The sequence below is a fragment of the Bufo bufo genome, chromosome 3 (genome assembly GCF_905171765.1).
Source record: "Bufo bufo chromosome 3, aBufBuf1.1, whole genome shotgun sequence".
Taxonomy (NCBI): Eukaryota; Metazoa; Chordata; class Amphibia; order Anura; family Bufonidae; genus Bufo; species Bufo bufo.
This window is the reverse complement of record NC_053391.1, coordinates 216,204,765-216,218,809: the sequence shown is the minus strand read 5'-3', so window position 1 is coordinate 216,218,809 and position 14,045 is coordinate 216,204,765. Positions and strand designations below refer to the sequence as shown.

Here is a 14,045-nt window from a genome sequence, read left to right as displayed (position 1 = left end):
CATACGTCCTTTTGATTGCTTGGTGTTGCACTTTTAGTGATGCAAGGTGACAAAAAAAACCTTTTTTTTTAGCACAGTTTTTATTTTATTTTTTTGACAGTGTTCACTTGAAGGGTTAGGTCATGTGATATTTCTATAGAGCTGGTCGATACGGACGCGGCAATACCTAATATGTTTTCACCGATGCCAGCGCATACAGCATGGGTCTGATCTGACTTTGTGAGCAAGGAGGAGATTCCTGGATACAGGCGGTGCTGGGCTCCTTCACAAGGGGGCGTGGCTGGGCTCCAGAACGGCTAGTACAGCCCCTTGGGCTCCTTACCAGGCTGATTTACATATATATAAAATCATTTTTTACACTCAATAAAACAACTCAGAGATATGGGACAGGTATATTGTGGACATGCTAGCGGCGATCTAGTCGTGCATGTCCGCATCTCTATAGGGTAAAAAAAAAGGGGGCAGAATTTAATAGCGTAAAGACCTGGAATGGAAGAGAAGTGTACAGCATTTAAAACCAGCTGCAGGCTAAGGACCTGACACTCTCAGCATCAGGAATGTCACATGACAGAGGGCGTCACACTGATGCCACCTAACATACACAGACAAGTGCTGTGGTTTACTCTATTGCAACTGCTAGGTTGAAGTCTGCCTCCCTCCTGTGTCCTGTTCCATGGAGACTCTCCTGCTGAGAGGGGATCCTGCCTGGCTGCGTCAGTCACTGCTCCTGACCTGCCAGCTGCTGCCCACAGCCCCCCATTTGCCTCAACGGTCCATGTAGACCCCCAGCTGCTCTGGTGATTGTAATGGTGGACTGCTGCCAAAGTAATATATTGTGCATGAGGTATATGTTAAGTGTGTGTGTATATATATCTTTCCATTTAGACCTACCTACATTATGTGGCCATGTTTATTTTTTTTCCAGGGCCACTTTAAAGTGTAACTGTCATGTTTTCATAAAAAAAAATTTTTTTTTGCATATGTTACTGCTGCAGCAGCTACAAAAAATATATTAGGTCAGCACTACTCACTATTCCAATTCGTGGTGGTGCCTGCAGCGTTGGATCCCGGTCTAGGAGTTCCCATAGTATGTATCAAAAAATGAAGAAGCCGCGGCACTCAAATGGATCAATCCCAATTTCTTTTATTTCACCTCTTGTGGCAACGTTTCGACCGTATGGTCTTTATCAAGCACAATACAACAATGGTACAGTGAACAATGGTACAGTGAAATACCTCACATTGGCCTCAGTTTAGACATGCCCTTTTAACCCTCTATGTACATTATACCGTTTCCAACATACAATACAAAACACAAATCCTCATTAATTCAGTTGTTTAGGTCTTTGCCTACCGTGCCTCCATGCTGTTTGAGCCCCGCCCGGACCTACATTGCTCCGGTGTATTAGCACACTGTGTATTTCGCCTGGCGTCCCTCAGTTCCAGCTGCGCTTGCGCCGGTATCGTCACTTCCGCCCTTCTGATTCACTTCCGCCAGTCCTTCGACGGAGTTCCCGGTCACATGACGTAACCATACATTCCAGCTCTGGTGTGCTCTGGATCGCCCGCATTGCGTCCCAGAAAGATCCTCTTCAGAAGTTGTATACATATTATTAGAGCCTGGCGTCCGGTAGCATAGTAACCTATGATCAGGTGACAATACGTCACCTTAGACTTCCAGTCATGTGACCGGGAACTCTGTCGAAGGACTTGCGGAAGTGAATCAGAAGGGCGGAAGTGACGTTACCGGTGCAAGCGCAGCTGGAACTGAGGGACGCCAGGCGAAATACACAGTGTGCTAATACACCGGAGCAATGTAGGTCCGGGCGGGGCTCAAACAGCATGGAGGCACGGTAGGCAAAGACCTAAACAACTGAATTAATGAGGATTTGTGTTTTGTATTGTATGTTGGAAACGGTATAATGTACATAGAGGGTTAAAAGGGCATGTCTAAACTGAGGCCAATGTGAGGTATTTCACTGTACCATTGTTCACTGTACCATTGTTGTATTGTGCTTGATAAAGACCATACGGTCGAAACGTTGCCACAAGAGGTGAAATAAAAGAAATTGGGATTGATCCATTTGAGTGCCGCGGCTTCTTCATTTTTTGCTACTGCTGCAGCAGCAGCATTATGCATAGAGCAATCTTTAGTTTCTTCACATACCACTGTTTTCTTTGAGTTTTTCCCTTAGTTACGGCTGTTTAAACATTTACAATATGAGGACCTTCCCAAGATGGTTCCTCTGCCAGTTTTCTGAGGCCAAAACTGCTTTCCCTCACTTCACATACACACTTGCTGTAGCCAACAGCTCCCTGCCAGCCAATCAGATTGGATTACTGAGAGACACGCCTCCTCACTCTGAAGCCTAATGCAGGCATGCAGTGTGAAGGACCGCCCCTCCGTCTTCTGTTTATACTAAAAGGAAGACAGACAAGCCCTAGTAACGGTCTTTTAAGGGAGCAGTGGAATGGGACATAGGACATTAATGAAAGCTGCTGTTATAAGGTAAAATATGACATTTACCCTTTAAGTTCTCAGTCCACACCTGACAGGTGGACTCTAATCAAGGTGTAGAAACATCTCAAAGATGATGAAGGCAAATGAGAAGCCCCCAGAGCTAAATTTCAAGTGTCATCACAAAGGGTCTCAATACTCATGTCTCTGCAAAATGTAACTTTTTCCTTTGTAATACATTTGCAAACATTTCTAAAATGTTAAAGACACAAATGCAATGGCACTCTGCAACCAGCATTCTGCCCTGCCTCTATGCTGGATGAGGCATTGGTGTACATTTTGGCCAAAGCGTAATAAGCATGTATATGTTGCTTTCACTTTCTCATTATAGAGTAATGCATACAGATTGATGGGGAAATTTATATATATATATATATATATATATATATATATATATATATATATATTGATGGCTAGGGATGAGCGAATCGACTTTGGGTGAAACATCCGAAGTCGATTCGCATAAAACTTTGTTTCAATACTGTACGGAGCGAGCGCTCCGTACAGTATTAGAATGTATTGGCTCTGATGAGCCGAAGTTAATACTTCGCAAAATAACTTCAGAAATTGATTTATACTGTAAAAAAACATTTCCCGAACTGTGAACTCGGGTTCGGGAAATGTTTTTTTACAGTATAAATCAATTTCTGAAGTTATTATGCAAAGTAATAACTTTGGCTCATCAGAGCCAATACATTCTAATACTGTACGGAGCGCTCGCTCCGTACAGTATTGAAACAAAGTTTTATGCGAATCGACTTCGGATGTTTCACCCAAAGTGGATTCGCTCATCCCTACTGATGGCACTGCAGGGGGTGGGATATAAAAAGAAAACTATGAAGCTGCCATTTTTAAGGACTATTACATAGCAACGCAAAGCAGTCGTTAAAATGGATAAATATACAGAACATGGATACACACATTGATGCAAAATGGCCATCAAAAACTAACAATGTTAGGAACCAAAATCATATACTAAGTCTCTTCTCTAATCAGGTTGAGAAGTATGTCCGCGCTAATAAAACCGCACGTAGTAATAAAGCGCACAGAAGTCGTCCATTACTTTTAGCACAAAGGTAAAAACTGATTTCGAGCCAATACGATGACATCACCCCAGCGCGCCTGAAAAGCGTCCATTGCGCAAGCGCGGGGCCACAGCCAGCGCCGCATTCTATATTTGAGACTGCGCATGTGCAGTTTTGCCGCCTCCTCCCGTGGCAATACAAGTTCTCGCGAGAAGGCTGTGTTTTATTCCTACGTAATGTGCCGTGCTGCTTATGGCGGCGCTGGTGATAGTGCTGTGAGCTGTTGGGGTGAGTTTGCCTTTTATTCTGGGTTTTGGGGGCAGGAAATGTCGGGTTTGGCTTCTGCGTGTTGCGGGCGGGGGGCTGGACGTGCTTAGAGTGGTCGGTGTTGCCGTTAGCCCGGGGTTGTGTGTGGGGAGAGCTGCTTTGTCACGTCGTGCCCCGTCAGCGCTGCAATACGGGGTTGGCCTCGTGTCTGCACTGTGCTCACTGGCCTGAGGTAACGTCCTGAGCTCATGGAAGCCATGGCCCGGTGCTGGGGTGCAGCTCGTCCGCCTCTCGCAGCGATGCTTGTAGCGGGTGGACAAAGAGCTTCACGATGCGGGGTGGGGGTGGGGAGTTGGGTGTCTGGGCGTCCAATCAGGAGGCGGGTGGAGCGGCTAGTCTGCAGCTGGCAGGCAGGGTGCGATCTGACTGTCTCCTGGTGATCGGCGCAGGGGCAGATGGGAGCTGTAGTCCTGCACTGCCTCCTGCTTTTCGCGGCCTCCCCGCTGGCACTACGTATCCCAGAAGGCCTAGCGGCGCCGTGGTTTGTGAAATGCAGTGTGCTTGTTTTCCCTCAGCTGCGTGTCGCAATCCTCTGGCCTAGAGGAACCCCTGATGTAGCTGTTTACAAGGGCGACGTGATGGATGGGTTTGTCCTCGCTCCCTCAGCAGTGGTAGAGCCTCCTCAGAGCAAGGCGCTTGTACACCGGCTGATGACCGTGCAGACCCTGGCCGGCTGGCATCTTCTGCCAGATCATGTACAGTGATTGCTGAGGGCCCATGTAACCTCTGGCACTCCAGCTGTGGTGACACTATCGCTCCCAGCGTGCTCCTTTCATTCCTGTCGTTTTACTACAACCGGAGTGCTGGAGGCTAACCATCACAGCTTTAGACTTTGCCAATGGATTAGTTGGGAACCGGCCCATATACCCAATCCTCTTGCAGTAGCCTACCCCCCTAAACTCAATAGACCGGATGCTTGTGTGATGTCAGCCCTTGGTGATAACCTTTCAACTGCTTGTGTAGTGATCCTGTTCATTGTATGTCTGGGGCGCTCCTATTGTGCTTCCATATTCATAGGTACAGAGGGATGGCCTGGCGATTAGCAGAAGTAGTCTTCCTTGATGGCCCTGCCCCCCCCCATACACATATATGCCGTCTGTAGGGAGAGAGCACACTGCTGCACAGCTCCTCTGACTGGCCAGTCAATGATAAAAATCCAACATGCCCAATCCTGTGGAAAGTTGGTCTAAAAAAAAAAATATATATATATATATATATATTTATATTTTTTTTTCATTCTGGTGGGACCAGCCAACAGTCTGTTGTGTATGGGGAACCTCCATACTCTGCGCTGATGTCTTGCAGGAGGGAGAAGGTTCAGACATGTTGCTTGTCAGTATGCCCCATCATTTTGCACTCGGACAGATGTCGGGCGTCGGCTTACTCCGGTCCCTGTAGTACACTTGATTTGGGCTCTGGTGACATGTGGGGCACGAGTAGCAGTGCAGTTTCTAGAGCTTAGGCCTTTCTAGATGTATGGCCCATGAACGGGTAATTCACTAATATTATGGAGTGTGTCTTGTTAGGGGCCCCTGATTTTGGGTACGGCAGACACTAGAGGTGACCTTGTGTAGTTTATGGTGGTGGTGATTCCTCTCCACCCCTAACCTCTCATTCTAGAAGTGGAGGAATGGCACTAGTTCTGAGGTATCAGCAGTCTCGTCAGTACCGTACGCCACATTCCCGGAATAAAGCGGGTAGAACACACAGCTGCCGCGCACAATGCTCCAACTTAGCGGCCTATTAATAGTCACTAGAGGGGGACATCTAGAACAACCGCACAGGAATGCTTGCAGATGGAGGAGCAGCTGTTCGAGGCGTGCATCACTTGTGGGCCATCTTGTGCCTCCTCCGTTCACCTTTGTTTGACTTGGATTTTTCGTGTGCTTACACCTAATCTAAAACGTATTTATTTTTCTCCATGAAAGCACATATAAGATGGTTGTAGATTGTCACATTGCTCCTTGCAGCCGCCTGGTGCTAGAGGGGACCGCGTATCGTCTCTGGTGCCATGTTTCACTAAATTAGTTTGGATGTGATCTGCTAAAGGTTGTGTTAAACCAACCCCATACAATAAAAATGGAGCCTCTGTAATGGTCTGTGCATGCACATGGTAGGCCCGAATCCTGATGCTGCGTTCTCGAAAGAACTTATAGCCTTGTGACATCATGGGACGTTTGGTATTCTCATGGAGACATTGGGGGTTTTATACTTAAAGAAGAACTCCCGCAAAAATAATATTCTGACATGATGTAATCTGTAGTGAAGGTAATCCTTATCAGTGACTGTTTATCCCTCCCTTCTGATCCTCAGCTGTGTCATGTGACCAGCAATCAGACTCTCCAGTTGACACAGGACAGGAAGTCAGTTACTTCTCCATTCTTTCCTATGAGATTGAGGCTCCCTAGGAATACATAAAGAAACTGACTTCCAGTCCACACAGAAGCAGCAGTGTTATTTGGAAAGTCTGATTGCTGGTCGCATGACACAGCTGAGGATCAGAAGGGAGTGGATAGCTCACCCACAGTCACTGATGAGAAGATTACCTTCACTACAGATTACATCATGTGCCTCTCTAGCAGGGCAAAGAATAACTAACATTTATTTGCAGAAGTTCTTTAAAGGGGTTCTACAGTTTCTTTTAACTGATCTATCCTCTGGATAGATCAGCATCTGACCGGCGGGGGTCCGACCCCCAGGACCCCCGTCGTTCAGCGTTTTGAGAAGGCAGGGGCACGGCCTTCTCACTGTTTACAGCTGGCCGAGTGACGTCACGACTAGTATCACTGGCCTGGGCGTGGCTAAGGTCCATTCAAGTGAGCAGAGCTTAGCCGCGCCCAGGCCAGTGATACTAGTCGTGACGTCACTAGGCCTGCGGTAAACAGTAAGAAGGCTGTGCCGCTGCCTTCTCAAACAGCTGATTGGTGAGGGGCCTGGGTGTCGGACCCCTGCCGATCAGATGCTGATCCTCTATCCAGAGGATAATCAGTTAAAACAAATTGCAGAACCCCTTTAAATGGATTTTGGTTCTTCTAGCTGTGACTGGTTAGTCAATAGGTTTGGTGTTGGATCCGGCATGGGAATGTATTCTGGTGCGCTCTGTTCAGTTTGGTCCCCACTGCCAATGAACGGGGACAAAATGTAAGCGTTTTCCAACGATTTTGACGTCCTCTGCCGGATCTCAAAACCGGAGAGATGAATGCAGATGTGAAGTAGCCAGTGAGTGAACCATCACATGCAAACCAATCTGGATACTGTGATCTAGCGGTGTACGGAGTTCAGTTTATGAATGGGGCCGCAGCGCATGGAGTACAGGCAAGAGCGCTCCTGCCTGTGCAGTGGGCTCCTGCCTGTGCCTGCTCTTCCAAGCTAAGAGCTGAAATGCAGCCCGCTCCGCTAATCCTGGCATAGCACTTGTCTGCTGATTTCCCCCCCCCCCCCTCCTGCAATGAGAAAAAAAGGGGGGGGGGAATTTTGTTCCCCCAGTCTAAGAATACTATGGGTCTGCTCTCCATCCCTAGGGAGGTGCCCCCCCCCCCCCCCTTTGTTGAGCAAATCTTTCATGTGGGAGTTTCTCCTCAGCTCTGCCCCCCCCCCCCTATTTTTTTTTTTTGCCACTCCTTCTGATCTTTCCCTTTATTAGCTACCTTCTCCTCTTAAGTGTCTAAAGAAACCCAAAAAAGATCAAGAGATACCTCAGATGTATCTCCTGTAGTGGCAAACTTCCTGACAATTATCCCAAGAAGCTGTGCAAAAATTGTATCTCTAATATTGTACGTGACGAAGCACCCTCTCTGAAGGAAGAACTTAAATCTATGATACAGGAGGAAATTCGTTAATCTCTAGCCCACCTATCGGCTAATTACCGTAAACCAAGAGAAAGCGTGTTAGATCACCTTCCCCTTCGGACTCGGAAGCTATAGCGGTCGAAAGCGTCCACTCAGTCAGGTCATGGAAAGAGGGGGAAAGAGTCTCCGATTCGGACTCGGTAGATAGTGGCCGTAGATACTATTTTTTTATGGAAGATATGTCCGACCTATTAAGAGCGGTCAGATCCACAATGGGGGTGGAGGAAGTACAACGTACCCATTCCGTACAGGAAGAAATGTTTAGGGGATTGAGGATTAAAAAAAACAGGCGTGTTTCCCAATAACAAAAGTATTAAAGAAATGGTTCTAGAAGAATGGGCAGACCCTGAAAGACGTCTGTGAGTCTCTGCTTCCTTTAAAAATAGATTACTATTTGATCCTGAGGAGTCCCAAGATCTTAAACGAGATCCCCAAAATTGATGTTCAGATTGCTAAAGTGAACAAAAAGACATCCCTTCCATTTGAGGATGCTTCCCAACTCAAAGATTCTATGGGTCGCAAAGCCGACAGCCTCCTCAGGAAGTCTTGGGAGGCTGCCATGTTTAATATTAAAACGAACATTGCGGCTTCCTCAGTCGCTAGATCCATGTTTCTCTGGCTGGGAGAATTAGAAGACCATATAAAAAATAAAACGTCTAGAGAAGAAATCCTCAATTCCCTTCCTCTTTTAAAATCTGCCACGGCTTTCCTGGCGGATGCCTCGGCCGAGTCGGTCCGATTCTCCTCCAGAGATGTGGCACTTTCCAACTCGGACAGACGGGCACTTTGGATGAAGTGCTGATCTGGGGACAAAACTTCTAAATTAAAACTTTGCTCTATAGCCTTTTCCGGGGAATATGTTTTCGGCCCAGTCCTAGATAAGATTTTAGAGAAAGCCGCGGACAAAAAGAAAGGGTTTTCGGGAAGATCGTCCCTTCAGGCTCCGATTTCCCTTTCGCTCTTCCTCGGTTCAAGAGAAAAGCTACAGGGGGAAAGGGGAAGTCGGGGCGCTGGAGTTATCCCAAAGGGGGAAGAGTAAGGGGTCAACCCTCCTCCCACCAGAAATCATCTGGCAAACAATGATGCCGGAGTGGGGGGAAGACTCTCAAAATTCGGTAGTCGGTACTGGCTATCAAATAGAGTCGTCTTTAAAAACCCCAAACAAATTTTCACTGACACTATTTCAACCCAACCTTTGGCAGGGAGTCCAGAATCTTCATCAGATGAATTCTAATCTCCCCAGTTCCACCTCCAGAAAGATGCCGGGGATACTCTTCAACATTATTCCTAATCAAGAAAAAAGGCACATTCCGAACAATCATAAACCTGAAACCCTTAAACAAGTTTATTCTTTACCGGAAATTCAGGATGGAAACCCTTGCATCTACGATACCACTTTTAAGCAAAGACGTCTTCGTGTGTACAATAGATCTGCGAGACTCTTATTACCATATTCCTATTCACGCCGATTCAGAGTTTTCTCCGATTTGCAATCCAGGATGTAACGGGAAAAACTCATTACAATCACTTCAAAGCCCTTCCCTTCGGGATCTCATCGGCCCCGAGAATCTTTACAAAGGTGGTGGTAGAGATGGTTGCCTTTGTCAGAAGAAAGGGACTTATGGTGGTTCCCTACTTAGACGATTTTCTTCTGATCAGCGAAGATCTCAATCAGATCAACTCAAATCTGAAATATTTTCTCTCCACTCTAAACAACCTCGGGTGGATTGTAAACGAAAACCAGTCCGTCCTCACCCCCCTCGAGAAAAGTTAGATTTTTGGGCATGATTCTGGACTCCCGAAGGCAAGCGGTATTCCTACCCCAAGACAAGATATTGAATCTTCAGCAAAAAAATCTGATCCTTTCAGAAAAGGTCATGCTCCATCAGAGAGGCAATGAGTCTGCTAGGTCTGTAACATCCTGTATTCCGGCAGTTCCCTGGTGCCAGATTCACTTCAGACCTCTTCAGGCTTGGATCCTGGGCGTCTGGAACAGGCGTCAATCCTCTTTGGATCGTCAAGTGATCCCACCAATCCAGGTACTTCAGACTCTAAATTGGTGGAAGAACCACGGAAACTTATCCAAGGGGGCTCCCTGGCAGAAAACTCCCCTGATACAAGTAGTAACGGACGCAAGTCTGTCCGGCTGGGGCGCAAAGGTAGGGGATCATCTCTTTCAGGGCACCTGGCCATAATCGATCAGATCCCAGTCGTCAAATTTCAGGGAACTGAGAGCAGTTTGGGAAGCATTGAAGGCAGCAGAGGGAATACTATGTCTTCACCATATAAAAGTGCTATCAGACAACACTATTGCCATCGCTTATCTCTCTTATCAAGGGGGAACGCGGTCAACAACTCTTCAAACGCTGACAACAAAAAAAATTGTATGGGCGGAGCAGAAAGTGGCCTCCATCTCTGCAGTTCACCTGAAAGGAACGCTGAATCGGGAAGCGGACCTCATGCCTTGGACGCCTTCGCCATCCGTTGGCATTGGAAACTATGCTATGCTTTCCCTCCACTTACCTTAATTCCGAAGGTAATCCAGAAAATTCGCCAGGACAAGGCCACGGTAATTGTGATTGCTCCCCTATGGCCGAAGAGAAGCTGGTTCACTTCTCTCCAGAAATACTCCCTCCAGGATCTTTGGCCCCTTTCTGTGCGGGGGGGGGGGGGGGGGATCTACTCCATCAGGGTCCGGTTCTGCACCCGAACCCACAGTTTCTGAAACTAGCAGCATGGATCCTGAGTCCCAGACTAAGACGACAGGGCTTGTCAGATAGTTATTACTACCTTGAAAGCCTCCAGAAAGAACGTAACATCCGCAATCTACCTTAAAATCTGGAAGTGCTTCTGTTCCTGGATTGACGATAAGTCTCCACACCTGCATAGACCCAACATTCAAAGAATCCTGGATTTCCTACAACAGGGTCTCGACCTGGGGCTTAGACCCTCTACCCTGAAGGTCCAAATCTCAGCCCTAAATTGTTTTTTTGACCAGGATATAGCTAGTGATTGTTGGATCAGAAGATTCATTAAAGCAGCTACCAGACTCCGTCCAACAATCGCCTCCCGTGTCACCTCCTGGGATTTAAATATTGTTCTTACGGTTCTCACTCTACCACCATTTGAACCCATTTCCGATTGTTGAATAAAATTATTGTCCTTAAAGACTGCCTTCCTAATTGTAATAACCTCGGCCCGCAGATCATGCGAGTTGCAGGCTCTATTCGTTAGGGAACCCTACCTCCGTGTCCTAGATGATAGGATCATTCTCCGACTTGACCCTGGGTTTCTATCTAAAGTAGTATCCAGCTTTCATCAGAGCCAGGAAATTACCCTGCCTTTTTTTTTTTTTTTTTTTTTTTTTTTTTGTCAACACCCCTCTAATGACAAAGAATCTTCCTTCCACTCTCTGGATGTTAGACGGGCAGTTCTAAACTATATTTCTGCGACTGAAAAGTTTAGAAAATCCAACAACTTGCTAGTTCTCTTTTGGAGGAAGGTTCAAGGGCCAGAAAGCCTCCCGGTCTTCTATTGCTAGATGGATCAAGGAAACTATTTGCCTGTGTTACCAAATTCAAAATCTTCCGTGTCCAGTCAACATTAGGGCCATGTTTTCCCCTCAGGCAGAGAGCTGGGGCATCCTTGGAAGAAATAAGTTGAGCTGCCACTTGGTCCAGTATTCATACATTTATAAAACACTACTGCCTGGATCTTTCCAGATCCTCTGATCTGTCCTTCGGACGGAAAGTCCTCCAGGCCGTAGCCCCGCCTTAACTTTTTATTTTTTTTATTTTATATATCTCCTTGTATGCTGTCGTGATGATGCTATGGAAAAACCGGAATTAGTCTTACCGGTAATTCTGTTAACATGGGATCATCACGATGTCACGTTATTCCCTCCCTACATATGTTTTTAAATTTTAACTCTGGAGGGTCTCCAGAAGGTATGAAGCAATACCTTTTTCACTGTTTATTTTTGTCACCACCGGGTTACTCTGTGATTTTTGGAAACACTGGTGTTGGTGGTGGGAGGGGGGTATTTAACCTTTCTCTGTTCCTGCCCCTACAGAGGTCAGGGGTCAATCTCCTTGTATGCTGTCGTGGTGATATCATGGAAACTGTTTTTTAGACACACACGGGGCCTAAAGGTGCACTTAGCCCGCGCCCCCCCTATCTATGGATGGCCGCTAGCACATCTGCAATACCCAGTCCCCATAGCTCTGTGCTTTTATTGTGTAAAAAAACAGATTTGATACATATGCAAATTAACCTGGTGTAAAAAAACAGATTTGATACATATGCAAATTAACCTGGTGTGCAAAAAAAATATATATTACAAAACGTATTAGGGCTTTTAGGACATTTTATCAAAAGCTTAAATGCCATTTGAAGCGACACAGCCCCTTTGATATGTAGAGAAAGTTAATACAAACCACTTATGTATTTTTGTCTCCTTTGCTGGCTGGATTCATTTTTCCATCACATTATACACAGCTTGTATCCATGGTTATGACCACCCTGCAATCCAGCAGTGGTGGTCGTACTTGCACACCATAGGAAGAAGCATGAGTCTATATGCACTCCCATGGTCCCAGCCACCAGAGAGGCCTGTGCTTTTTCCTACAGTGTGCAAGCACGACCACAACTGATGGATTGCAAGGCGGTCATAACCATGGAAACGAGCAGTGTATAATGTGAAGGAAAATTAAAGGGAACCTGTCACCTGGATTTGGGGTATAGTGTGTAAAAAAACAGATTTGATACATATGCAAATTTAACATAAGAGTCATATCTTGTGTGACCAGAGAAGAGTCATATTTTTCAGGCTCTGACTCATCTCAGGTTAATTTGCATATGTATCAAATCTGTTTTTTTACACAATAAAAGCACACAGAGCTATGGGGACTGGGTATTGCAGATGTGCTAGCGGCCATCTAGCAACCCATGTCCTCAGCTCTATACCCAAAATCCAGGTGACAGGTTCCCTTTAATCAACTTGGCAAAGGAGACAATATGGAGAATCGCACTACATTAGTAAGTGCCTGATATTAACTTTCTCTACATAAATGTAATTTGCTAAAGTGTTAAGTGTAGTTACTCCTTAAGGTCCTTTAACCTCTTAGGGGCACATGACGTACCGGTACGTCATGTGTATTTCTGATCACCACCATTCATCATGCCATTAAGAAAAGGAGGAAGTGACAGAAAAAAGCACCATCCCGGCTCTACACAGACCGCACTAGTTGAATACAATATAGAAAAGATGCTGAGTAAAACAATATCGCGATGAATCAGTAACAGGATCATGAACAGTAATTACATCACCATGACCAATAACACATATGTACACACAGGCCCCAAGATGATAAAGGACACGATCCTAAACAGAACAATATAATAAAGCAGACTCTCCAAACAGTTTTGTCCCCATTTATTGTCAATAGGGACAAAACGTGACTGAACGGAATGCTCCAAAATGCGTTCCGTTCTCATGCTGCAGTTTGCTTTCCGTCCTGGGATGCGGAGCAAGACGCGTCCATCATGACCCGTAATGCAAGTCAGTGGGGACGGATCCATTTTTTCTGACAGTAGAAAACTGATCCGTACTCCATTGACTTTCAATGGAGTTCATGATTAATCCATCTTGGCTATATTAAAGATAATACAACTGGATCCGTTCATAACGGATGCAGATGGTTGTATTATCAGTTAACGGAAGCGTTTTTGCTGAACCCTGCCGGATCCAATAAAAACGCTAGTGTGGAAGTAGCCTAAGGCCTCTTGCACATAAACGTATTGGTTTCGTTTCGTGCATTGGGTACCGCAATTAGCACGGCCAGCAAGGATGCAGACCCATTCAACTTGAATGGGTCCGCGATCCGTCCGTTCCTCAAAAAGAGAGAACAAGTTCTATATATTTTAGTTTATATATTTTTTGTAATGGAAGAACGAATCGGAACCCCACGGAAGTGCTCCGTAGTTCTTCTGTGGGGTTCCGTTCCGCACAGCATCTCCAGATTTGTGGACCTATTCAAGTTAATGGGTCCACATCTGTGATGTGGAATGCACATGGCCAGTGCCCCATGTATTGTGGCCTAATTGTGTACGAGAGGGAAGATGTGGATGTCTGTACACTGAACTCCTCAAGTGTTCAAGCTCTAAGCCCTGGATGGCGAAGGGGCCTCTGCACTCAGCTCAGACGCACCAGCCGGTGAAGAGATGCACCCACTTCCTTCAGTCTCTGTGCTGCTAAAGACAGGAGTAAGGGTGCATTCACTTGACCATATGTATCGTGCAGTCTGCAAAAAATACAGATGGTGTGCT

General features: G+C 46.1%; 1 protein-coding gene across 7 annotated transcripts in view; it reads left to right on the top strand.

The window, feature by feature from the left end:
• Positions 1-3,723: 3,723 nt before the first annotated feature.
• CSDE1 (cold shock domain containing E1) overlaps positions 3,724-14,045 on the top strand; it is a 69,904-nt gene continuing 59,582 nt past the window's right edge. For all 7 annotated transcript variants that reach the window (XM_040423934.1, XM_040423938.1, XM_040423936.1 and 4 more), the window contains exon 1: positions 3,724-3,831. The gene's annotated coding sequence lies outside the window, so the exon portion shown is untranslated. The remainder of the gene's footprint in view (positions 3,832-14,045) is intronic.